Source organism: Taeniopygia guttata, chromosome 2 (genome assembly GCF_048771995.1).
Source record: "Taeniopygia guttata chromosome 2, bTaeGut7.mat, whole genome shotgun sequence".
Lineage (NCBI taxonomy): Eukaryota > Metazoa > Chordata > Aves > Passeriformes > Estrildidae > Taeniopygia > Taeniopygia guttata.
In genome coordinates, this window is record NC_133026.1 from 36098164 (window position 1) to 36123376 (window position 25213).

At 34.5% G+C, this 25213-nt stretch overlaps 1 protein-coding gene across 10 annotated transcripts in view; it reads right to left on the bottom strand.

Moving 5' to 3' along the window:
* The window catches only part of TBC1D5 (TBC1 domain family member 5), a 317122-nt gene that overhangs the window by 240163 nt on the left and 51746 nt on the right, over positions 1-25213 (bottom strand). For 7 of the 10 annotated variants that reach the window (XM_032746740.3, XM_030264946.4, XM_072925687.1 and 4 more), the window contains exon 3: positions 7110-7264. The exons of the other annotated variants lie outside the window; for them this stretch is intronic. The gene's annotated coding sequence lies outside the window, so the exon portion shown is untranslated. The remainder of the gene's footprint in view (positions 1-7109; positions 7265-25213) is intronic. 10 annotated transcript variants of the gene reach the window in all.

Consider the following 25213-nt stretch of genomic DNA (forward strand, 5'->3'; position numbering starts at 1 on the left):
GAAGACTGTCCCAAACTCAGAGGTAGTTTGTATAGGAAACAGGGAAAACAATCTGATGCCACTCCCTAGTACTTGCCACAGAGAAAATACTGAAACCTCAATATTAATTACAAAACTTAAAACAGTCACAAAAAACAAGATGCTGGAAGCAATTTTAATGCTGGCAAAGTCTTAAGTGCAGCTTTTACTACAACTCGTGCAAGAAGTTTGAATATGAAATCTGCATTGTCCACTAATGATACATTCAAGAGAGGAATGACATCTCAAAAAGTAGTGGCAGAAAAATTTAAAAAATTGCATTAGCCAAATTTTCTTTCCAAACAATCTAGGAGTATAAGGTATAAAATCCTTATGTAGAGTAAAAATGTAATGAATGAGGAACTTCCTTTTTAACATGAAATAGTTCATCCCTTTAATGGTGTTTATTATAGTATCTTTTGGACTAAGAATAATGTTTTGTATGGGAATATTTTAATATGTAAAGGTGTCTTAGCTAAAAATGAAACATTAAAGTAAAATAAACCCATTATTATTTCCCCCTAAAATGTTACAAAACCATGCAGGTTTCATAACTATAGTTTTCATGTACAGAAGTAACCACAATTCCATTCTTTGCTTACATTTCATTCATAAAAGTGCCTTTAATAAGTGAAATGAATCTAGAAATACAATTAGTCATTCACTATTTCTCTAGATGGTCACTATTCATCTAGAGCAGTTTCACACTATAAAATATTCTCAATTGCAGCACTAAATCATGATTAGACATAACTAGCTACTGATTCACAACTTAAAACACTTTGCCATTTCCTTTGCTTTTGTCAAAACTTACTTTTTATGCAGCAAACATTTTTAAAAATTTTGATGCCAAAAATCCAGCTGAAGGTACTGGGTGACTTTTCTATTATAAAAACCAAACCAAACCAAAAATCCCCAACTTCCAAATATTCCACTAAATTAATATTCTTTTCAAGTAGCTATATTCATACTGAGAAAACTCAGTAACAGCCTGTCAATTCGGGAAAGTATTGTGTTACTTCCTGTAAGTTAAATACTTTCCAAAGTCCGAAGCTAAAAGACCAAAAAGAAACTAAGTGCAATCTGTGCTTTCAAGAGCAATGTGTAATTAAGGTCTTCCAACCATTTACTCAGGAAGAAATACTGTTGCTTCTGGATTTTAAATTAATTAAAATCACTTTCCTGTCAGATGGTATGAGTGTTTCCAAGCAAGACTGTCTTGATCTACTTTTTGTTGGTACATTCTATGGGAAGAATACTTTCACTTAAAAAGAAGAGCATTTCCTTCCTTTTCTATCTCTTACTCCTCTCTGCCAAATGACAGAGAATAATGATTTTTTTCGCTCAGATCCAGCTTGGATCCCACTATAAAGTACACTTCTGGATTTCTAAATAATCTAGATTAATATGCCAAAACAAGTTTAAAACCTTTATAATATACAAATTCTTGCACTTGATCTACAATTCCCTTGCAAAAGATGAAAAAATATTGCAAGTTTCAAGATACAGGTAACCTTTTCTGTAACTCTCAGGCAGGCATGCTGCTTAACAAAAATGATAAAACAACATTCAACCACTTCTTGGAAATCTAGTTAAACCATTCATACCAGAATCAACTCTTACTACATTAATGCTTATGAGGAAAGATCTTAGAGGATCAGACACATAATATGGAAGAACGTATTGCAAAAGTTGCTGTCAAGATTTTAACTCTTTAAAAATTACAAATCTGTAGAAATTAAACAAAGAAAATTGCAAAGAAAATGTTTATTATGAAGGTATATAATGTACATCACTCAATGAAACCTTGAACAAAAGCAGATGAAGCTGCTCAGGAAGTTCTGAGTTTTATATAAGTTCCACATTAATTTATTCACATATGACAGAGTGCTGATAATATGCAGTAACGTCTGCCCACCATGGCTTCTATCACCTTAGAGAAATCTAGAAAGGTCTATATTTACTATATGTGTTTATTGAATAAAGAGCAATAAGCAATGTGTGGAGGGTCTTAAATGACTAGGCAGTTGGTCATCACTGTCACTTTAATTTGGCTTTATTCATCTGCTTTCCATCAAATTACAAATGCTGGCCAGTCACAACAACTGAGAAATGCTGCTGCTTGCATTGCAGATCAGTCCCTAGTACAGGACTCCAACTGTACATGGCTGGCATCTACACTGGTACCTGTCAATATCCTTCAGTACACGTTTAGACATTTAAATCCATATAACTTAAAGAGCAAAACCCACTACAATTTTGTGAACTTCCTTTAGGATTTGTCCTGGAAGCAAAGCATTCTGTAAGTCTCACAGAATTTCTTCAGGAGGAGCAGAGGGAGAGAAAGGACCCAAGGATAGCCATGAAATACCATCCCTTCCCCTCAAAGGAAATTGCAGCCAATACTTTAAAAAAATTATTTTGTCCTTAAAACTTTACTGGAACATTAGCACAGCTCTAAACACATCAGAGATAACTGTCTGTGATTGTCACATCTATGGTAGGAGGATCACTTCAAATACACCAAAACATCATTACAATCTTGGGTTTTTAAACTATACACACCACTAGCAACCCAACTGTTTCTCCCCTCCATTGTTCACTTCATGCAAATTTTCTTAAGGCTGCCACTTTTAATCCTTTAAGAACAATTTAAACAAATCCATTTTAACAAATTCTGATCAGTATTTATGATCATCACTTATCTCTTACTGAAAACAAAACCAAACCAAACCACAAATTAAAGTCTTTTGACTAGGTTAAATCAATAGAACTTGTAACCACTGCAATGTCTCTGAAACAAAGTTTGCAAGCCAACAAAATGCAGGATAAACATTATAAAATGAAACTATGTAAGAGACACACATAATACTAATCAGGTAAAATAAAGGCAAGAAGCTGCTTTCCTCAAGTAGAATCACAGACTGGTTTGGGTTGGAAAGGACGTCTAAAGAACACCTAGTTCAGCCTCTTGTCATGGGCAAAGGGGTGGACATCTACTAGAATAGATTGCTTGAAGTCCTATCCAACCTGGCCCTGAACATTTCCAAGGATGGGGCATCTGCATTTCCCTGGGCAACCCATTTCCATGTCTCAACACCCTAATTGTTAAGAATTTCTTGCATAGATTTCATCTAAATGTAGCATTCTTTACTTTTAGATGCCTAAATCCCTAGTGGCCCTGGTATAAAGCCTCTCTCCATTTTTGTTACAAAGCCCACTTTAAAGTACTGCAAGGCAGAAGTTAGTTTTTCCTTTGTACTGGCAAGGGTGGTTTTGTGGTTAAAATGAACTACAAAGCAAGCACCAAGTACAATGAAAAAGCTCTGCCAGACTCAGCTGGGCTCTGTCCATGGCCAATTCAGGCTTCAGAGTCATGCTGCCCAAAAGGAGGCTCAGGAGGGAAATGGGGAAACATGCCAGGGGCAGGGGCAAGGGAGATGCAGTGTACAAAGACCACTGCTAGAGGAAACTTGAACTAACAAGGGTGTGAAGCAGCACTGAAATTGTCAGCTACATGAAGTAATTAATCTAAGATTGTACAAAGAGGAGAAACAAGAAGGATGTCTGAAGACAAAGGGCTAATAACACACACTACCACTAGTCCTCACCAGGAGAATCAGCTACTGACAATAAAGCTTATGGTAATTACTAGTCTCGACTTGATATTATGTACCCTCAAGGGGAACTGACATAACCTGATTTTAGTGCTTTGCAAAATAACACTTGATCCTGGACCTGTTTTTCCACTGTTTGAAACTGCATGTCCTGCAAGTTTTCTACATCTGAGAAAAAGTCCTTATCTTATGCATATCTTTCTCAAGCCCATCTCAGCAATACAGCCATAAATTAAACACAAGCAAATGGACCACCAACCCTGTAGGAACAGCAACAACAGAAACACTGCAATGAATTGGGTTGTTTGAATTGGTGTTGGATTTTAAAAATACTTATATGTTCTGTTCATACAGATGTGTGATGACCTCTATGAGATGCATAACAGTGTAACAAATGGGTAATTCACTTACTCCACAAAACACAGATTATTGTCCTATTTAAGAAAATATGCCATCTGTAATATAGTTGCAAATCACCAGGGCTTTTTAGACTAATAGATGGAGAAGTTTACTTAAATTTAAATTAACTGACAAATTATAACACGCCTATTCTAGAGCCTGTAAGACAATACATAATATCACTTAAAGATTTCTTCTTAGAAAGCACTGTATTTCAAATTATAAACAAATTATAAATTCCTGAAGTATTTAATTACCTGAGATATTTCATCTGAAAAAGACCCAACATTCAGTTTTCTTGATGCTTCACAACCCAGTTTGTAAAACAAAGACTTTAGAACCAGGCTGCAAGCCAACAATTATCAACTATTACATGGGATTTAACTACTCCCTAAGTCAAAGGAACTATGTTTAAAGCTATATAGTATTTCAGTTTCTTTATAAATCACTTCAATGGTGAAACTTGTTTGACCAGTTTCAGTATTATGTCAACATAAAAATATCTGAAACCAAGAAATATTAGGTGAAAGAAATCTGAGAGAACATTGGAAAAATTTCAAGCAGTGGGAACTACAGGAAAATTAGTAACTAGCATTTAAAAAAAATTTGTCTTCAGAGAAATTATGTCTTAAATTCAGGTTTAACAAATTAGAAATAGTAAGTAAAGCACACTAAATGAGCATTATCACTTTTCCACCAAAGAATTCTTAACATGATTTAATTTGTAGTCAGAACAATCTACAGTATACCAGTCCTGAAAAACCTGTGCCAAGCTTACTATGAAGCAAGCACATAGATAAATAATTTTAATAAGATTATACACATATGAAATACTAGGGTTCCTCAAATACCCCAATTGCAGTGTTCTTTCCTAAATTAGCAATATACATTCCATTCTTTAATGTAACTTCTATTTTCTTGTTTTCCTATGAAGAGCTATAAGAGGGAAAATGGCCATGGACCCAACATCACTATTCGGTACATGGAGGATGGGGAAGAAAAAAATGATACATCTTGGCAGTCTATTTTACTCACAAAAATAAAACCAATTTTTCTTTCTTCCCTTCTCATTTTCCCTCATTAGCCAACAAGAAGCACCAGATCTACTCACTACATGCATACTACCTTACTGCATGGCTAAGAAAATTAAGAGATTAAATGGAAGGTAAGAGCAGCAGCCACAACTTCAAGTTGCACCTCAAAGATCCAGACTTGCCTGTCATCTTGCCCACCACTGAACAAGAACAATAGGTCTTTAACACAGGAAAGGTATTGGCAGGTTACGTGGAAACCTCTGCAGCTTGAACCCTTCTTCACTAGCCTGAATGCTGCCTCCAACATTTGGAGTGATAGACAAGGGAAGTTCACCCTGCTGAGCTTGGCTCACCTTGAAGGCACTATGAGGGAGAAGCCAAGTTTGTAAAAAACTTAAAGAAAGATCTCCTAGGTTTGTTCATGATTATACAATGCTTGTCTTACATTACATGTAAATGAATTAACCAGAATATTCAAAAGCTTCTAAGGCAATTTTCAAGAACAGTTTTAACCAGTTTTTGAAAGACACATATTCTCTAGTAATAGGAAAGACAGCTATTTTAATTAGTTTTTCTAAGCAACAAAATAAAAAGACATTCCTAGAATTATGTAGATCAGTAAAATGAGCTCATTATAATTACTTACTATAGTGTTATCATGTAATTTTTTAATTTCACAAAGTTGTATGCAATGGAAAATGATCTTGATATAACCTATAAGAAGCAGTCTAAACACTTGGAAATGGTGAAATCATATAATCACACATACACATACAAAAAGACTAAGCCACCAAAAGCACCAGTGTCTACTTCTCAACTCTATTTGACAGTTCCAAAATCCAGGCACACATCCAAAAGAACTTTCTGCCCCACGTCTGGTCAGTAAAGAAATTGAGGTTAACCTTTAATTTTTAATGTCACCTGCAGCCAGTGACTGCTTTTTCTAATGCAAGTGACAGATAAACAGCAAAACACTCCCAAGATGATACACAAAGCACCACATACCATAAGTGCATTTTTATTTTTATACCAACTCAATTTCTCAAATGGATAACCAATGTTCCTACTAATTTACATTAAGAATTGAGTGAGGCATGAAAATTGTTCTGATGCATAGGCTCTGTTTCTTTAATGTACTGCATAGTGTTCTGTACTTTATTGCAACACTGGAAAAAACTAACTACACTTAAAAGGTACAGAAACTACATATCCAAGCTCATATATGTCTTAAAAAATCACTTCAGAAAGGAGTTTTAAATTATCCAGAGAATAGGAGGGAAAAGTAACTAATTAAAGGCATTGATGGAAGTCAGTAAAAGAAAAAAAAAAGTACATATTAAAATGAGTTTACTGACCTTTAACTACTTGAACTAGTGTGTTTCTGTAGACCAATACTAGAACTTTAAATCCACATTGCTAGTATTTCCAATTTATAATTCCTTTATACAATTCAATACTATCACCTTAACATTTGCAAGGTAATTCCAAACTAAACAGAGGGAATATGGCAAATTGAGGTAATATAGTCTAGCTATTTAAGGCCAAATTGGCAAGTCTTTAACAGTAAACACTGTATCATTACTAAACACTGCCATGTTGTTAATGTTAAGGAGAGGTTTAAATTAGAAAGTCAATTGCCCCTTCAGGTCGGGACTTAGGGCATATTATGAGAGAAAGCAAAAAAAAGCTCCCACTGACACGGTTTGTGTTCCACCAGTTCTGTGGGAAGCAGACTGCAATACAGCTATCTGTCAGTTTTAAAACCAAATACTACAGTCACTATTTTCACTTGTCTTTTAAAAATTTAATGCAACAAACTGGGGAGAAAAGAACCTATGTTTGTAAAGTAAGATTTCTTTTGATACAGAAATGGTATGAAAATTGTTTTTGGACAACTGCAGGATGCACATCACAAACATTTTTTTATAAATGTCAAATGTGTAACTGTGGCATTAATGAAAATGAGGCAAAGTCAGTTTGCCTTAAAAAAAAAAAAAAAAAAAACACACCAAAAAAAAAAACCAAACACAAAAAAACTCACATAGTGGCAGGTGCTCAAACACAAAGGAGACAGTTGTCTTCAGAAGGATATTCTCCACACATTCAACAGGCAAATAGCATTGGGATATGCCCCAGCCACCAGGAGCAATGAGAAAGCTGAAATGGCAGTCCTGGTACCAGACTTCTGGAATCGACCTTCAGATGGAGAATAAATATACTTAATTAAAAAAAAAATCATAAGAATAATTTGAGGTTTTTATTTGATCTAACAGGATTCAAGTTTTTATTTGATCTAACAGGATTCAAGTTAAGGATTCAAGACATTCACTGCATTTCTACTGGACATTTCACTATAACAAAACCAAAATTGACTGAAATTAGCTTAAGTATTTTCAAGTCAAGTACTGTATTTCACACAATCATGTATCAGGAGAGATAGAAACAACAGGTAAAGTAAATTCACATTATTTAATTTATTTATTTCTAAGATGAAAATAATGGTAGACAGACAACTCTAACAACTTGAGCACTAAAGAAACTTATTCAGTATTCAACTTGAAATTTTTATCATTCAACATGTGATTCTTGCCTATTTCTCAGCATTACTTCAATTTCTCTTCCAGAAAATGAACTTCTTAAAAACGTGTATCCTACAAATTTCTGTAATTTGGCGTTTTAGATCTATTTTTTAGAAAGTTGTTCAATTATTATTGAGAAGACCACAAGAGTTGTATAGGGTTCAACAGCACACTACAGCTGGTTACATACACACTAAAAATGTTGAAGGTTATGATTCTAAAAAAAAATTAATAAATGAAACATCAATAATCTTTTATTAACTCTCCTTCAACTGTTCAAATCACAAAAAGTCACAAAAAATTTCAAACAAATCCTCTTCAAAATATGTTTATGCAGAATTTTTCAGCAGCTGTGAGAGGATTGAAGTCAATTCATGGCAGGATAAAATGATATTTTAAAATAATTCCTCCTGTTACAAATATGCAAAGCTAATAGGGTTGAATTGGAAACACCATCTTCACTTTTTGAAAATGTGATACTTTACTGTTTCTATAGTTTTTTCAACAGGAAATTTGAGAACACAACCATCTAGAAACATTTTCATAGAAGTCCTAAATGACACTTATTTTGCAGGTAAATACTCAAAAGGCTCCTAGAATCTGGCCAATGTTGTTAGATTACAGTGTAATCTGACACTATAATATTACAGTGTTGTAATATTTAGAAATATACCACAAAAGCATACCCACTTGTAAAAAAAAAAAAAAAAAAAGAGATTTCGTTTTTAAGAAATTAAATTAAAGGTAATTGTCTACTCTTGAGTATATAAAACAGTTCCAACCGAATAGTGGGTTTAGGGTTTTTTTTGTAATTTGGATTAGCATTCTAATTACAACATACGAACACATAAATGTATTTTTCTTCTAGAGCATCCTTTGAGTTATTAAGTCTGGCATTAAATTTTGTAACAAGATGTAATATATCTAATTCAAGAGGGCTTAGAGTATTCCTGTATTACTTATTAATATGTTAAGTGAATGTTTGGACAATTGATTTCAACTAGGTTTTGTGACTAAAACATGTGACAAAATACAATTTTCAAATTACATAGTCCATTTGTCAGAACTAGTGTTCTTTCTAATTTCTATAGGTGTTAACAAATTAAACAAAAAAAGTCACACTGACTAAATAAAGAACATTAACCATTTCAGAATTTAAAAGAAATCATCAGCATTAGCAAATGTATCCATTAAGCCACTAGCAAAGCATCCTTTGCTGTTCTGCATTTCTGTTGCCTTCCTTTGCTTTTTGTACCCTCCTTTCTGCATTTCCACCCAAACTCTTATGTGTATATTTGCAGAGGACTTACTATAGTGAGACCACAGTCTTGTACTGAAGCAACAATGAAAAATAACAAACACACTGCTCGAGTATCACAAGCCAACTCAATCACAGGTGGACCCAAGCAGTGACTGGTTGGTTTAATAAAACCAATAATATTTAAGACACTAATCCTGTAAATTCTTACTGAAACAACAGAAACATCCCCAGTTAATGGCTTAAATAATGTTCATGTAGCAAAATAAATAGAAAATATTACTCTGTGTAAGTTCTGAACACAGAGGTGATGACAATGTATTTCACACCAGTTCAGCACAAAGATTTTTGTGTGATTCATACAGTTTTGACAGTTTTTCCAACAAGTTAGACTGCAAAAAGGTCTCTATGCCTGCACTGATGTTTTCTGAGTTACAAATAAGTTGGATAGACTAGGGAGAATAGGAAAAGTACGATCTCCATTTGAGCATTTGGCCTAGCTGAAATCAAAGATGGACTTACTGTGAATATGAAGAAAATTATCTCAGAAAATGAAAAAAACATGAAGACATGAATAACTTACCAAAATAACTTATGAAAGAGAATAAAATATTATCTTAAAATTTTTGTTATCATGACAAAAGATATAAAGATTATTTTTCTTGAAAAGTACAAAAATGTAGCTTTTCGACATGAGCTATTAGTAAGCACAAATAGAATCTGCCTGTATTTAGCAAAAGTGATGGCATTCTCATGTAGACAGCTCATTTTGAAGGATACCTACTAGACATTTCTGGAACCTACACAAGGACTGCATAAATCAATACCATTGCAAATGCAGACCATCTGTCAGATGTCTTGAACATCATTTAACAAAACAGTCTTCAATATATGAATAAAGGTATTTCCTTACTTGCACAAATGCCTCCATTCCCACATACAATGGAGGAAAGCAGGAGTTCAGTATCATAAACTAGTAGAAGGTTCCTAACAACTAGAATTACTCCAATGTTTAAAGGAGTAGGTATCAGGAAGCAAATACAGGTAATCTGCCTTAAACCTAAATGGAAGATACTTTTTAAGGAAGCTATGTTTTCAAGGTAACAAAACAGGTACAATAGCACATACATTTCAAAGAAGCATTTCTGCTTCCCATGGTCCACTACTAACACAACTACGTTCTACTTGGAAGACTGAGACCATGAAAACATCCCAATGCTTTGCCACTTGTTCTCAGTAAGCCTTACTTCACTCTCCTTTCAAAAGACATTAAACTAAAGGGAAGGAGGAGAAAAAGGGGATGGGAACAAAGAAAATAATCTAATTTTACGATTGTCTGTTCTTCCTCCCTCAATACTGTCTCTATTTTTAAAAAATTACAGAACTAAGAATACAAACAAATAAAATTACAAACAAAAAAAATACAACCAAAACAAATTACCTTGATATTTCACTATTTTAGTAAATACATTTGATTAATTTCTCATCAAGATTCAATTATATTTCAAAGATCTATGCTGAGGGATTCAAATCTGAATTCTTTTCACACAGTCTCTAAATAAATAAATTTTAAATTAGACTTTAATTTCAAATAGCCATGTGCTGCGATTTTGACATCTGTCCATCATAATACAGAATTAAAACCCATAAAGAATGACATTGACATCAAGACACACTGAAAGTATTTTAAGAAGAAAAATTTCTTTAAAAACAGAATATGTGTCATGTTTAAAGTATGGAATTTGGTTATTGAAGAGAGTCCCACTTTTGCATTACTTCTCAGGTATACATACACACAAAGAGCATTTTAAGATGCCAGAAGCCAAGAAAGATACTCACTTGTACAGGTCTATTAAATCTGTGAATGCAGGAACTGCTGCATTTCACAGTCTATTATTTATATGACAGAATGAAGATCTGAAAACATGAAATATAGCCTTAAATTATTCACTTATTCTTTTCACAAAAGGAGAAACCGTCAATCTAACGCTAAAAGACTTCAAGCATATTTCTAAAGGTTTCATGAAAATTGCCTTATTTATCAAAACTTTATTCCCTCCGTTTGTTCATTAAATACTGTAGCTTTGCATTAAGGTCAAGCAGTGTCAACCAATTACTGCAGTTGGAAAAGTCCTACCTCCTTAATACTCAAAGAAACCATGGTATATAGTGAATTATTTTAATAGGCAAACTGAACACTGTTTATCCAAAGTACATTTCAACCATAAAAACATATTTTAAGGGTTTCTATCAACAATCAATTATAGTACTATTTATTATCACAGCAGCATTAAGCATGATCCTTTGTCTGCCTAAATGCCAAGTTTAAAAAATATAAATTTATTTTAGCATATTCAGCAACATTCTGTTCTTAGCTCATAATAAAGGAAAGTAACAAAAATTAAGTGACCTATAAAGCAAACTGAAAGGCGAAACATAAAACATTGAATTTTAAAGAGACAGAATCAATTGGTATAAACATACTGGCTTCTGTTCTCATTCTCTGTTTGGGCAAGAGGGCTCAGCTTATATGACAGACCTGAAAAAAAAAATCCACCCTGCTTTCACTGCTCCTAATTTTGCAGTTTTATATTAGGGTGAAATTCTCCATGTTGCAATATACAAGAAGAGTAAGTGGTCACACGCAAATTTATTCAACACCAAGAAAAGGCCAATCTAGGCCATCCTACTCAATACCAAAGCCACAGTCATTCAGGATAAAAGGATTTCCTTAATATGTTTTGATATAACAGCCCAGGACAAAGTTCCCCATGTCCTACCTCAATCTTCTAATGGACCCATGTTAATGGCCGGCAGTTCAAAAGGCTACAATGATATTTTACTATTTAATCACCTCTAATTTTACATTTCAGAGAAGCAAAATTTTGCATGTCATTTCCTTTTGTAACTAACTTGTTCATTGCCATTTCACCTACTATATAAGCTGTGACAAAGGAACACAATATTCTGATGGTAACCTTTGAAATCTTACTGCTATGAGACTAACTGTGCCTTTCTGAAGTAACAAAACATGCAAAAGCAGAGAAAATTTCTTATACACATCCTGTCAGCTTGTCTCACTGGAAAAGAAGTTTTCATCCATGTCCTGTACCAGTGATCAATGAGACCTACAGTGATACAAGACACACATGCCATTGCTACAAAGAAAGAGAGGAAATAAAGTAACAAAAGGAATTAAAAAAACCTAAAAAACAACCTGTAAAATCTTGCTGAAATTATGGAGAAAGACCTAACATCTGCTGTCTCATTATTTCTAAAAGATCAGAATAAAGGAAATCAAAAGAAGTAGAAAAGAAAAAAAAAACAATCAACCAAATTTAGAAACAAGCTCTCTCCAGTCTCCCCTCAGGGGGCCTAAGTCCTACCTTCAAGTTACAGTTTACCAGTGAAACCTGAAAAGATTCTAGAACCTAATACTGCACAAACAAATTTCAAGAAGATAAAAGGAGATAGAGAAAAAAAATTTACTGATTCCTTCAAACTCATCCAAATGACTTCACTGCTAACCAGGTTCATGGATGAGAGGTAACAGTAGGTGTGATACAAACTTGAGATTAGAGAGATTTTAAATATGTTCTGCATTGCTGCTGCCATATATAACGAAATACTGTCCAGACATAATCATTATATGCTGGACACAAAAACTATTGAAATCAGAGAGCAACTGTTCTAAAAAAAAAAAATTTAACAGCTCTCAAACCATATACAGATATTACAACTGTTACTCAGAGACATTTGTTTCATCTGTTTCTATCTGGTATTGTCATAACAATCCTAGTGTCTCCAAGTAAGTATTTTTAAAATCAGCAGATAATAGAGTGTTGGTAGAAACTAGCAGCACCTCAAAGGAAAGATTTCCAAACGCTTTTGAAAAATGGAAGATATAATCAGGAATCAATAAAAACAAAAGTGCTACATTTAGAAAAGGCACATCATAGATATGAACACAAAGTGGACCAGCAGTAAACCATTACACAGGGTATCAATGAATTGAGAAAAATACAAATCAAAAGAGTACATTTTGTAGGATTTCTGAAAAACACATTTCACCAAAATACACTGGCAAGCACACAAATGAATGTGGTTGGGTGTGTGCACAAGCGTAGCGCATGTGGCAGCACTATAGGTTTGGATATCATAATTCTTAGAAAGATGTAGGCAAACTGTGGAAAGTCAATGGGAGCATGACTTCAAGGAGTGCTGGGGTATGACACTAGCTGAAGCTTCTCAGGAAAGGTTTGATCAATGTACTTGATCCTCCTGCAGGACAGATTATAAAGTGATAATCTGTCACCTCCCAGGCAATACAGTTCTTCAATGCCAGTCCATCTACCACAGCCAACTACAGTAAGAAACTGAAGATAAAGAAGTGTCTCTGCACATAGTCAACAGCATAAATTCTCTCTTATTTATCTCTTACCTTCAGATTTCCATATTCAAACCCATCACTTCCCTTGCTAACAGACAGGTGGACAGGAGATTATTACTCTGCATAGCTGTTTACAAATTTCCTTGTCATGAGCCATTATTAGATTGAGAATATCTGTGGGTAACTTTTCCTGTTTCATCATTCTTTGGCTAAAATTATGTAGCATTTCATGTAAACGAAGAATCACTGATTTTTTTTATTACTGCATTACATGTGTGTTATTAAAAGGATGATGAAGAGCTTCATACATGAAAACCTAACACACAATTAGTAGAAAGAAATTATATCCTGAACAGCACAGAATGAAAACAAAGGTTTTTTCAAAGACCTCCTTTCTTTGTCTTGGCTTCTTCAGCCACTTCATGGACAGTTCTTAATAATTTGTTAACTCTTGTCCTGTAATAACAATCAAAAATTGTTTGAAAAATCAAAATGGCATGCAAATAAAAAGCTCTTCTGTGAATGAGAGAAAAATCTTCAGCTTTAAGGGACATATAATTGGAGTATGATGGATCAGAAGAAACAGATCTTCTGTATGGATGAAAGACAGCAAAGAGAATAAACTCTGCTTTTCTAGATCCATCAGCTCTACTGGATAGCACTAGCCAGCAGTGGGAGATATGGAGGTGGGTTGTAAGATAAGGAACAGGCTAGAGGCAAGAGCTGTTATAATTATAGCAGGGAACACAGAATTTGTTAAAGGAAGTCTACTGTATAATTACATTTGAAAATTTAGCAAGATGCCCAGAGGCTGGCTTGCAGCTGTCAGGAACTGGAAGTGCTGGAGTTCTGCTCAGGAGAAAACCACCACTGCACAGAAGCACACCTCCACCTCCCTGTAGTTGAGCCAACTTTGATAAGGCAAAGGTATTACTTCAGCTAAAATTAGTGAGATTAAACAACACATGAGATTATACTTATTCTCAGTAAAAAGTGCTCAGAGACTGAGGATTATTTTAAAGAAAATTAAATGGTTTTGATAATACATTAAATGTTTCTTGAATGATAGTACTTTTACAAATTACATCTTTAATAACAGTTAAAATTCTGATTTTTTAAATTATATTAATTCATAATCAAACTAACTTCAACTCTTTGCATACAAAGTCATATTTGGCCTATTTGGCCTAATAAAATAAAAACAAATAAGTGAAATGCAGACAAAATGCAAGACTAAAAATTAGTCTGTATACTTGTTTCTTCCTTGGGTTTAGAGCTGGAGAGATGTTACTGCTGAGAAACAAGTAGTAAACTACAAATACACAAAGTGGTAATCTGTAGACAAAGTGATCAAGTACGAAACAATTAAGCCATTCTTAATAAAAAGAAAGAAGAAGGATTGAACAATTAAAAACTGGCTCATTTTAAATGAAGTTATTGATTCTACTTTAAAATACATATTCTGCTAATTCAGATTGAGCAAATGAAGTGCTATCCATGCTGAAAAACATCACCAACTGTATTACTGGTGTTTGTGTAAAACAATAAAAAATTTGAGCAAGAATCATACTACAAAATAAATTTGACCATATAAAATTATGTTGTCATATTAACACCACAAGAAAGTAAAAAGCTCTGGAAGACAGATCAGAGTCCACAAGCCTACACCACAGGTTTAAACCAAAACTTACAGAAGAATTATTTCTAAATGCTGTAAAAACTGTTTATTTTATTTGAGATATAGGCCTTTGTAAGAAGTTTATTTGTCTAATTGGCATTATGGACTGTAAAGAGAGAAAACTGACGGTCATTTCAGCTTTATTAAACTTGCTACTGCTTCCAGATTGAAGAAAATGCATACATTCTCTAATCAGTCTAAGTGTTGAATTCTGAAGTGCAGACAGCTCATCAACTAGTCCGTATTTCCTCCATTAGCCTAAAGATATCCTTTTTTGATGCCCCATTATTAAAATTGGTATAAATACTTCAGATGTCTTTCCTATAGAAAGGTAGAAATATTTTCTAAATATAGGCTTTGCTCACTTAGAAAAATGTTCTCAACATAAGACTGAACAAAATTTTTTTTTCTCTGCATCAAGTCTGCCTTTTGCTCAGTGCAACTGGACTGAAGCAGGACTATCTACATTTTGTTTAAGGAGAGAGGAGGAAAACAATCCAAGAAATCAGTTCTTGTATACGAATTTCTCCCCCCCCCCCCTTTTTTTTTTTTGGTCCCACTTTTCATTTTACAAAGATGGACATCTGACAGATAATAATTTCAATAATAGAGGGATTCTTATTGAACAGATACAGTTTCAGTTTTGTTTGACTTTTACAGAAAATTAATCTTTACAATTTAACATATTCCTTTGCTTTAATTTTAAAATTAAAACACAGTCACTTGAAAAATTCCAGTCTTCAAAATGCATATAAATTAAACCTAAGTACTCTGTTTTTATTAATGAGAAATTAAAATACATTTTGAAAGAAATTTCAGGAGTACAATATGAATTTCAGACAGTGACCTACTTTTCATTTCAATTTGTTTTTTTCAAGATGGTCTAATTACAAATATTCTGAGCCTTGGTCAATTCTGGTTGCACAGATATTGCAAATATAAAAGAAAAATGTCAGGCTTCATATTGATTTCTTTTACTTCAAGTGTAAGTTTCCTATGTTGATTTTTGTCATATTCATCTATATTACATTATATAATGCAGCTTTAAGGACTGCAATGATCCCTTCAGGAATGTACAGAGAAGAACTCATTCTTTCATCAAAAACATTACTGTAGAAGAACAAAAGCATTTTTGTGCAACAGTTACCCTTATGAATCAACAATTCCACAGTAAAATGTAAGAAAACAAACTACATTAAATTGCTGATTGTTGCATGTTCTTGTTGCTTTGGACAAAAAAAAAAAGAAAAAGCCTTTAAACTTCTGAATATTGATTTTGAAAGAAAAATAATATCTTAAATTGAATCCTGTAGGTTCTAGAATGTAAACACAAAAATCCATAAATTTAGGGGGTACTTTTACCTCTTTCTAAACAGGAAAAAAGCACCCAAACATAAAAACAAAGCATAAGAATGAAAAGTCAGTGTGATCTTTTTTTGCTAATAACATAATGCAAAATGAACACAGCTCAAACTTGTAGAAAATACATATTTTTCAAGATATGAATCTTTTCAGCGCAAAGCTGAAAAGCTTCAATTTTATTGGAAAATAAAATTTTCCAATACAATTGAAGAATACTAGTTCCCTAGTCTGGCTGTGCTTTCACAGGTAGCTCTAATTCTTCAGCAACATGAGGTTCCCATCATCACAAGCATGATGTGAATTTCCATATGGCTTTAACTCACAGAGATGTACAATGCTATACCTTCAATCAAAAGGCAGCTTGCTGTATCTGTGCTAAAACTTTTTTGGACTCCTCTCCTATCTGTACATACATGTAAGAGATTATCCTGTCCTGTAGATTGCAATTCTTTCGAGAAAGACTATTGTCCACATTTGTGTTTTAGCTAAAGAGATTTCTGTTGCTCTTATCAGTAGATGTATTCACAACATATGGTAATTTGTGTTTTCAGCCTTTCTTACTTAGACTTACCTATGTTTCTGCCCACTGAAACAGGCAGTTTTCAAAAAAGTTGCACAGCAAAAGTAACTAGAGTTTTAAAATGTATGACCATTTGTATGAGATTCAGGTTATCCATCCATATAAAGGAAGACTTTTAACATAATGCTATTTAAAATGGGAATAAAATAGCCTACTCTTTCTAAACTTGCTTTCAAGGTTTAAATAGTTTGCCTCTATTCTTTTACTAATAAAACAGGGGATGTCAAAGAGCATATAAAATTTTCTAAATTAAGGAAAGAAAACCTAGAATGCACATTATATGTAAGTGGTAATAGGCAGAGACAACTTCACTAGGCTGTGACATATGACATCTGGTAGACTATTATCATAATAAATGGGAAAAGTAGGTGAGATTCTGTCAACAGCAAGGTAAGAAGAAATGCATCTTCATCAGAATGACAAACATATCTGCCTTTAACAAACATAGGTCAAAGTAAAATCCAGGTATCTATGAATTAAATATTTTCACTTTATACAGCCCCTTTTCTTTTGGATTTTAACAATTTAATTGAAGCACATCTACATTTATCTGAGATATTCATTTATGCAATTTAATTTTAGTGAGGATAAATTAAACTTACTATCAACCAATGGCTAAAAACTCGCAAGAAACAGCCTTTCTCACACTTTTTATAAATAATCTTAACTATGCCAAATAGTAACTTAATGATTGTCGAACTACAATGTAAATACACTGTACATCAATCTGCAACACCTCTTGGTACAACCATGACATAGATGTTAAAATAGCTTCATCTCTGCAGCTGACCAGTGGAATGGCATCATCACTAATCAGGGATCATACTAGGTATTTGACAGTATGTGTGACCTACAAAAAAAAATTCTCATATAAGAGAAAGAAGAGGGAAATAGTGACTTTGTGAAAGTAGGTCATGTTCCCATAAACCATATTTTTTATGGCCCATTTTTCTTCATCCTTTATTCTTCAAATTCATGTCATCAGATGAGAATGAATGAAAAGAACCATCATAAAATTCTTATTCCATGGAGACTGAAAATTGTCACTGGGTGCTTTAAAAAACCTTAGAATATTGCCTTTTTATTTGTGACTAAAAGCAAGACCTAATTTGTACTTGGGTCTTTCAAAACTAGATATGTGCCTGCAAAGTAAAATTTCCCAGATTACAACAATTTTCTGCACATAAAAAGTAACAGAGGTTTGAAATTCACCAAGTGAACAGTCAAGTCACAAAGCAATGATGGGATTTTGTAAGCATCATGGATGGAAGAATCTGGTTAAATAAATGAAAGAGGGCTTTTTTTCTTTTTTTGCTGTTTTTGATATGAAAAAAAAAAAAACCTTGGTTTTGATATGAAAAAAAAACTCGAAAAAGCAAATTTCCAAGAGGTACTGAAATATAAAACATTAGAAGAAAGATGGTGGAAGAAAAGGCAGAATATTATTACTGTATTCCTAGATACCCATTTCCTTGATATTGTGTTCATTTTGGGATCTTTCCAACACCGTGCTGGAAAAGATAGTCTGAATGACGGTATTTACTCTTCAACCACTCTCAAGAAATTAATGAGTGATTTGGTCATACATTTTCATACTTCAGTACAAGCTGAAGGCATTAAGATACCAGAGAGATTGATTTGGCAACTGTGTCTCAATCTTGTGTGTACTCTCACTTGGTAATTATTGTCTCCTGTAACACATAAATGAGGATGCTTGAAATGTAAGGAACGAATCCACAAAAATTTTGCCATTCCTGTACACTCTAATAAATGCATGATTTAAGGCTGTATGACAGGAGATAGATATCCCATTTTGGCCCAGTACCTGCCTTCCTCAAGACAGGCTTCTGCCATGAAGTAACTTGTGTGCAACCTCTTCTGTTCCCTAACAAAGAGCTTGGAAACACAAACCTGTCTAAACTTCTTCAAGCATAAAAGATGGAGCATGAAGAAACATGGAGCAAGGCAGTTAATATGTCCAAAGGATGATATGTTAGGGAAGCAGAGATTTCCTTTTACACCAGTTGAATGGCTAACCCATTTTGTGGGGTTGCAATTCTGTTCTCATAGCAATTTAATTGTTTTTAAATTAAATACCAGAAGCGTCTGGAATATAAAATAAATTTTAAAAAAACTTCTGGTTTTTCTTCAACACAAATCCAAATAAATGCATAGAGACTTGCACAGGAACTTAATGGAGGAGGATGGGGACATTTAACACTGCATGAAGCTGGAGTGGGGATGATGTCAGTGAACTAGGGCTCAGATTCCACTCCTGATGGTAGACCTCCAAAAAGCTGGGCAAGTCAATCTGCTGAAGGTGGAGAGAATAGCACTTGTACGTTGGAAGTTCTACTTTGGTTTCTGTTGTGTAGCATAGTCGTAATAGGAAAAGTAGATTATAAAGGGACTTGACACATTGCTCTACCTATTTACTGGGCTGAACTTGGCTGAGTGCATATGGCTCTTCCACTCAGCAATGAAAGAAGAAAAAAGTGAATAAAAAAACTCAGTAACACTGGTAGTTCGCTTATCACAATTTCAGTTCATAATTCTGTGGTTTTAAATTTTGTTCATGCCCAAAACTGAAATAAGAAGAGTATCTACTGAACATTACCATCAACATACACAGCTACCTACCACTTCATAATTTCATTAGAGACTCCTCATAACCAGTTAGAGACTATTTCACAAATCATGTATTAACTGAAAAACTGCATCAATTTGCTTCCCTGATCTGAATATCTTTAGTAGCAGAACTGGTATTCAAATCAGCAGCTATACAAAGCTCAAGAAGATTTTATAATAAAAACTATAATTAAAAAAACTGAGAAATAAGAAAAGTTGCAATCACTAACTGTTAGAAATACAAGAGAAACTAAAGTAAGATACAGAATTAAATTGATGTGATATGGTGTATTTCAATATATTTCATGCATTATTTTTGATTTTACAATCCAAATACCAAAACAGGTATCTCAAACTTTATCCACAGAATTTATCCAGAATTATTAAAACATTACAATTTGAAAAATAAAAATATAATCCAATCATTTATGCTAGAAAGCATAAATTCAAGCTCATCTACTTTTAGTGAAAACCCCCATAAACAAAAAAAAACCAACACGAGACCACATTTGCCTGGTTTGTTGATTCCTTAGTGTAAGCTTACAATTGATAAGGTAAACTTGAAGAACCTGAAAATTCAATCACAGTAATCTAAATGACCAGTTAATAGCCAAAAAAAAAATAATAGATCTAGTGCAGATTTTACTCTATGGCATAAAGTTGTTGACAATACATTTCTCAATAAAGAAAAATTGAATTATAGCCTTAGAGTGGTTTAATTTGGTACAAATTTTGAATAATGTTATATACATTTCCAAAGCAGATGCTAAGAGACTCTACAAGGACACTCAGCTCAATCAGAAGCCAGATTAAAGTTCCATCTGGAATGAAACAGTTCCACAGCTCTATTACAATTAGCAGAGTCACCAATGTCACACTCAAAAGTTGGGCAATGTGAAACTCTTTCTTTTTGAAATACAGCTATTAGTCAAGAAAACAAGCAAGTGCTTCACCCATCTTTAAAACAGACTTTTTAAGTACTCACAAACTAGTATTTTTGTAGTCAAGATGAAAACTCTCATTCTTATTATTATGGTAATATGAATCAAAAAGACTATCCAGACAACGATTTTCTATCACCTCTCCCATTGCATGAATGTAGCATTAGAAGTCACAAGTGTTTGAGTAACTGCAATACTCAAAATATCAGCAGGCTGGGAATAGCACAGAGTAAAATTCAGGACTGATTTCAAATTGCCCTGATCTTTGCATTCCTAGTTTCCAGAGTTCTTGTTATGAAATAAAGTATTTTCCTAACATGGCATGCTAAAGAATTGCAAGTGACCCATCTTTAGTCAGAATAAGAACAGAATTACCCATGAGACCTAATGGCTGAAAGTGAAAGCCTAATTCTTCACGCAAATATTCAGTGTAATGGGATTTTCCTAGATTTAAGCAAAAACCAAATTTCAACCCAAGTTTATAAAACAAAAGCATCCTTTCAAAGCATAATTCAGTAAATGGTAGTGCTGATATAAATATAGTAAAACACAAGTTAAAGATAGAAAAAATATGCCACATGCTTTAAACTTACTATTTAACCATTTAAATAAATAATGCACCACACAAATAAGCAAGAAGTTTGAAATCAAATGCCCACATCTTGCTTCTCTTTTCCTCCAAGTAAATTCATAGTGGTTGCAGAGTAATATAGACTCTTAAAAAATTACAGCTCATTACACACGTTTTCATCAAGAACATCTTGGTTAAAGAACATATTTACGTTTTTCCAGATCCCAGTTACATTAATCAGCCTGATTTCTACCGTCAAATAGTAAGTTGCTAAGTCTGAAAATATCTACAATGACAATATCCAGGTAAGAGCAAAGTTGAGGGATAACTGCAGCCACTGTTCAGTTAGCAGCCTATACTGTTCTGTGATGAAGTAAATTCCAGCTTCCAAAGAGAACAGCAAGATACACAATTTTATATTTAGTAAATTTAATTAATGTTTAAATAATTTCTAATAGTGTCCACATCTGAAATTTAGTCTTTTAAATCTTTAGAGAGAAAAATTAACAACTTTGTCCTATGCCTGACTCTGTAGTTATTTCTGCAAACAGCTCACAAGAGAACTAACTATTGCCAACACCATGCAGCAGGATGGGGGCATTTAGAAACAGGAAAGACTAGTTGAAATTTCAAGTATAAAAGCAAAAAATCAAAATTAAGGTCAATGTAACCTGATCAGTACCGTTGACAGAATTTTGGCTTTTAAAGGCAGTGATCAACAAAAGTGTCCAAGGCTGCTGGTTACACCAGAAAGGGCCAAGGGCATTCACAAACTCCAGCAGTGATGAATCCACAGTGAAATGACCACTGTATTTCAGTTCCACACATGAACGTAGTGGGCCATCACAACAGCCAGCTTTCCTGTTAACAGGTTAACAGGTTTTCTGAAACATTAACAAATAAAAAAGCACCTAAAAGTTAAAATGTTAATTGACAGAAAGTAAAGGATTATAACCAAAACATAAGTCTCAAATCCCTGGCTCACCACAAGCCTAGAGAGTCTTTCCAACAGCATAGGTCCTGGTCACCAGGTAACTAGAGTGACACAGTGCAAAGCACAGGTCTCAAAAGGTTACTGTAAGAATTACCCTTCTCAGTGTTGAGCATGTAACTGAGACCAGCCACATATAAGGTTTTTGCAACCATAAGGAACTATTTAGCTCATTCCCACAACTAGTAATCATCTATGCTTTCAATCTTCATGGGTTTTTTTTATGAAGGTCAGTCTGGACTGCAATGTAAAGATTTCCAAATATAATTCATCATCTGTGACTCTCATGGCAGAGTCATGCACTTCCATATCTCTGGACAAAAATAATGCAGTAACGGAAGAATCTTTCCTTCCTCTTTCAAACACTCAGCAATGTAACAGTGAGCAAACACAACCAGAAGTAGTTTACTTCTCAGTACCACACAACCTGTCCCCAAGCAAGTAATGAAATTACTTGATAAAGGCTAACAACAAGCATATTTAGTTTCAGATCAAGTAAGGGACTGAAAGCACTTAGCAGCATCTTTCAGTGATCTCTCTGTAAAAAGCAAAACCACTTATTCTCACTCTTATGTGTATATCAACAGCTCTGGATCTATGATGAACTCTCACCTACTTTAAAAGATGTGACACAAGTCCTGGTTACTCAAGTAGAGTGATCTGCCTAATTCTGGCATAAAACTCTGAACAATTCCCACCAGCTCCTTGCCTGTGAAATTTCTGAAGTATCATTCCTTTTTCTGTGCCTTCTCGAGAGCTACATGCAGCTGTTTAGAGACTTGCTAAGTGACACAGGCATAGGATTAGCAGGGTTCCAATGCACCATTCTAACTGCCTGTTCTGCCACAACCTTGAAGTAGTTGGACAAAGCCACCTCATGGACAAACATCTGGCTAACATAATCCAGTGAAGAGATGGATAAGGGACGATCAAAAAAACTCAACAACTGAAAACATAATTTAATTAATGTTCACAGTTCACCAATCTAGTCTGTAGCTTAGCAACACTCTTACAATCTTTGTTGATGCTAACCTGGTATTTGGCAGCATCTGTAGAAAAAACACTTATCACCACTTCTGTTAGCTGGGAAACTCTACTCCATTCTAGCAATGACTAAAAGTTACTCAATTATTCATATCTGCATCATCACTCAGCTGCAGCATATTTCAGGATCACGGCATAAAATTCTGGGTTTGAGCTCTCTCTTCTGTGTACTTACTTGACTTTAGTTAAATAACTAACCAGAGTTCCATGGGAAAGAAAATTTGCTGTGATTAGAAAAACAAAACTCTTCCACATGAAGGACAAAACTTTCTTGGAGGGTGGTCCAAGAACTCAAAACAAACACTCCTACCAGGCAGCAACCACCATAGTCAACTGTAAGTCCAAAGTGTTTTTCTTGCGTTTGCTGTCCTACACATCCCAAACTTTTTAAAACCCTTAGCACAAAACAAGATTCTCTTTTGTTAATACTTATTCCCTTGAAGCAGACTGATAGAACATAGCACACCTGAAGTATCACCAAACACTACAATGGGTGATGAGATCATTGGACCTCAGCAGAGAGGCCAGATCCTACCTAGTCCACCTCAGTACTAGATCTGTCTGCCAACAGCCACCACACTCCTACTGCCTTCCCTGTTATTACTAACAGAGCTTTACCCCTCTTTTTACAACTTCTATGCACTTCTCACTGTTGTTCCAGAGGAAGCAAACACTAAGAAGCTGACAATCATCTTCACACATGAGTAACTTCTCATTGGCAAATACCTTTACTGTGCTTTCTGAATACTTGCTTTAAATGACAGGGACGATGGATTTGAAAACTGGTCTAATGTAGAAGATAAAAGGTTGTGTCTTTTTTTTTTTTTTTCTCAGTTCTATTTTCTGTGTTCTGTAGCTTGTTAGCCAAAATTGCTTTGAACAGCTGATTGCACTGTATACACTGCAGTCTTCCTAAATCTTAAGGCAGAAACATAACAAAGAATTTCAGTATATTAGGTATGTATGACTTCCCATGCTTGAATCAAGGTTTGCTGTCTTTGGAATTGTCTTCCACATATACTCCTATCACGAGTCTTAAAATAGTTTCCAGCAAATACCCTGTAAAGGATGTAAAGCTTAGTAGCTCTATAGTTTATCACTATTTTCAATAGCAAAGCAAAAAAGGATTAAATATTGGAGAATACTTCCTAAATTAATTTTATTGGAGAATAAAGTGCACTACGTAAATATTTACAGAAGTGATACAATTGTCATTAAATCAGTACTTTAATCACTTTATGCAGTCTAGTTCAATAAATCAACCTTTTCACCAGCAATTTGGAATTGATACTCATCCTTTTTTAAGGAAAATAGGGATACTGTTCTTTACTTTATACTGCCTTTAGTATGCAGATTACCTTGACGACATTATTCCATTGTGCAGCAGACAAAGACAGATTACTAATTATTTGTTGGAGGAAAGCTCTTTTATGTCATGTTTTTTTCTGTACAAGCATGTAAGATGATTAAAGAGGAATCCTAAGGAGACAGAATAATAGAATCATAGAAATGTTTAGGTTGGAAAATACCTTTAAGGTCATCAAGGCCATGCCCTCTTGTCCTAGTGCTTGTTCCCTGGGAGAAGTGAGACCTCCACCTGGATACAACCATCCTTTCAGGTAGTTGTAGAGAGCAATAAAGTCTCACAAGCTTCCTTTTATCAAGGCTAAATAACTCCAGCTCCTACTGCTCATCAGATTTGTGTTCCAGACAAGCTTCATTGCCCTGCTCTAGCACACAGACATGCTCCAGCACCTCAGTGTCTTTCTTGCACTCATGGGGGCAGAACGGCACACAGGACTCAAGATGTGGTCTCACCAATGCTCAGTAGAGAACAATCACTGCCCTTGTCCTGCTGGCCGCACTATTGCTGATAGAGGCCAGGATGCCAATGGCCTTTTTGGCCACCTGGACACACACTGGCTTCATGTTCAGCTGCTGTCAACCAGCACCCTCAGGTCCTCAGGGCAGGTTTACAGCCACTCTGCCTGAGCCTGTAGCACTGCCTGGGAATGATGTGACTCAGTGGCAGGACTCAGCTCTTGACCTTGTTGAACCTCAGACAATTGGCCTTGGTCCATCCATCCAGCCTGTCCAGACTTCCCTGTGGAGGCTTCCCACCC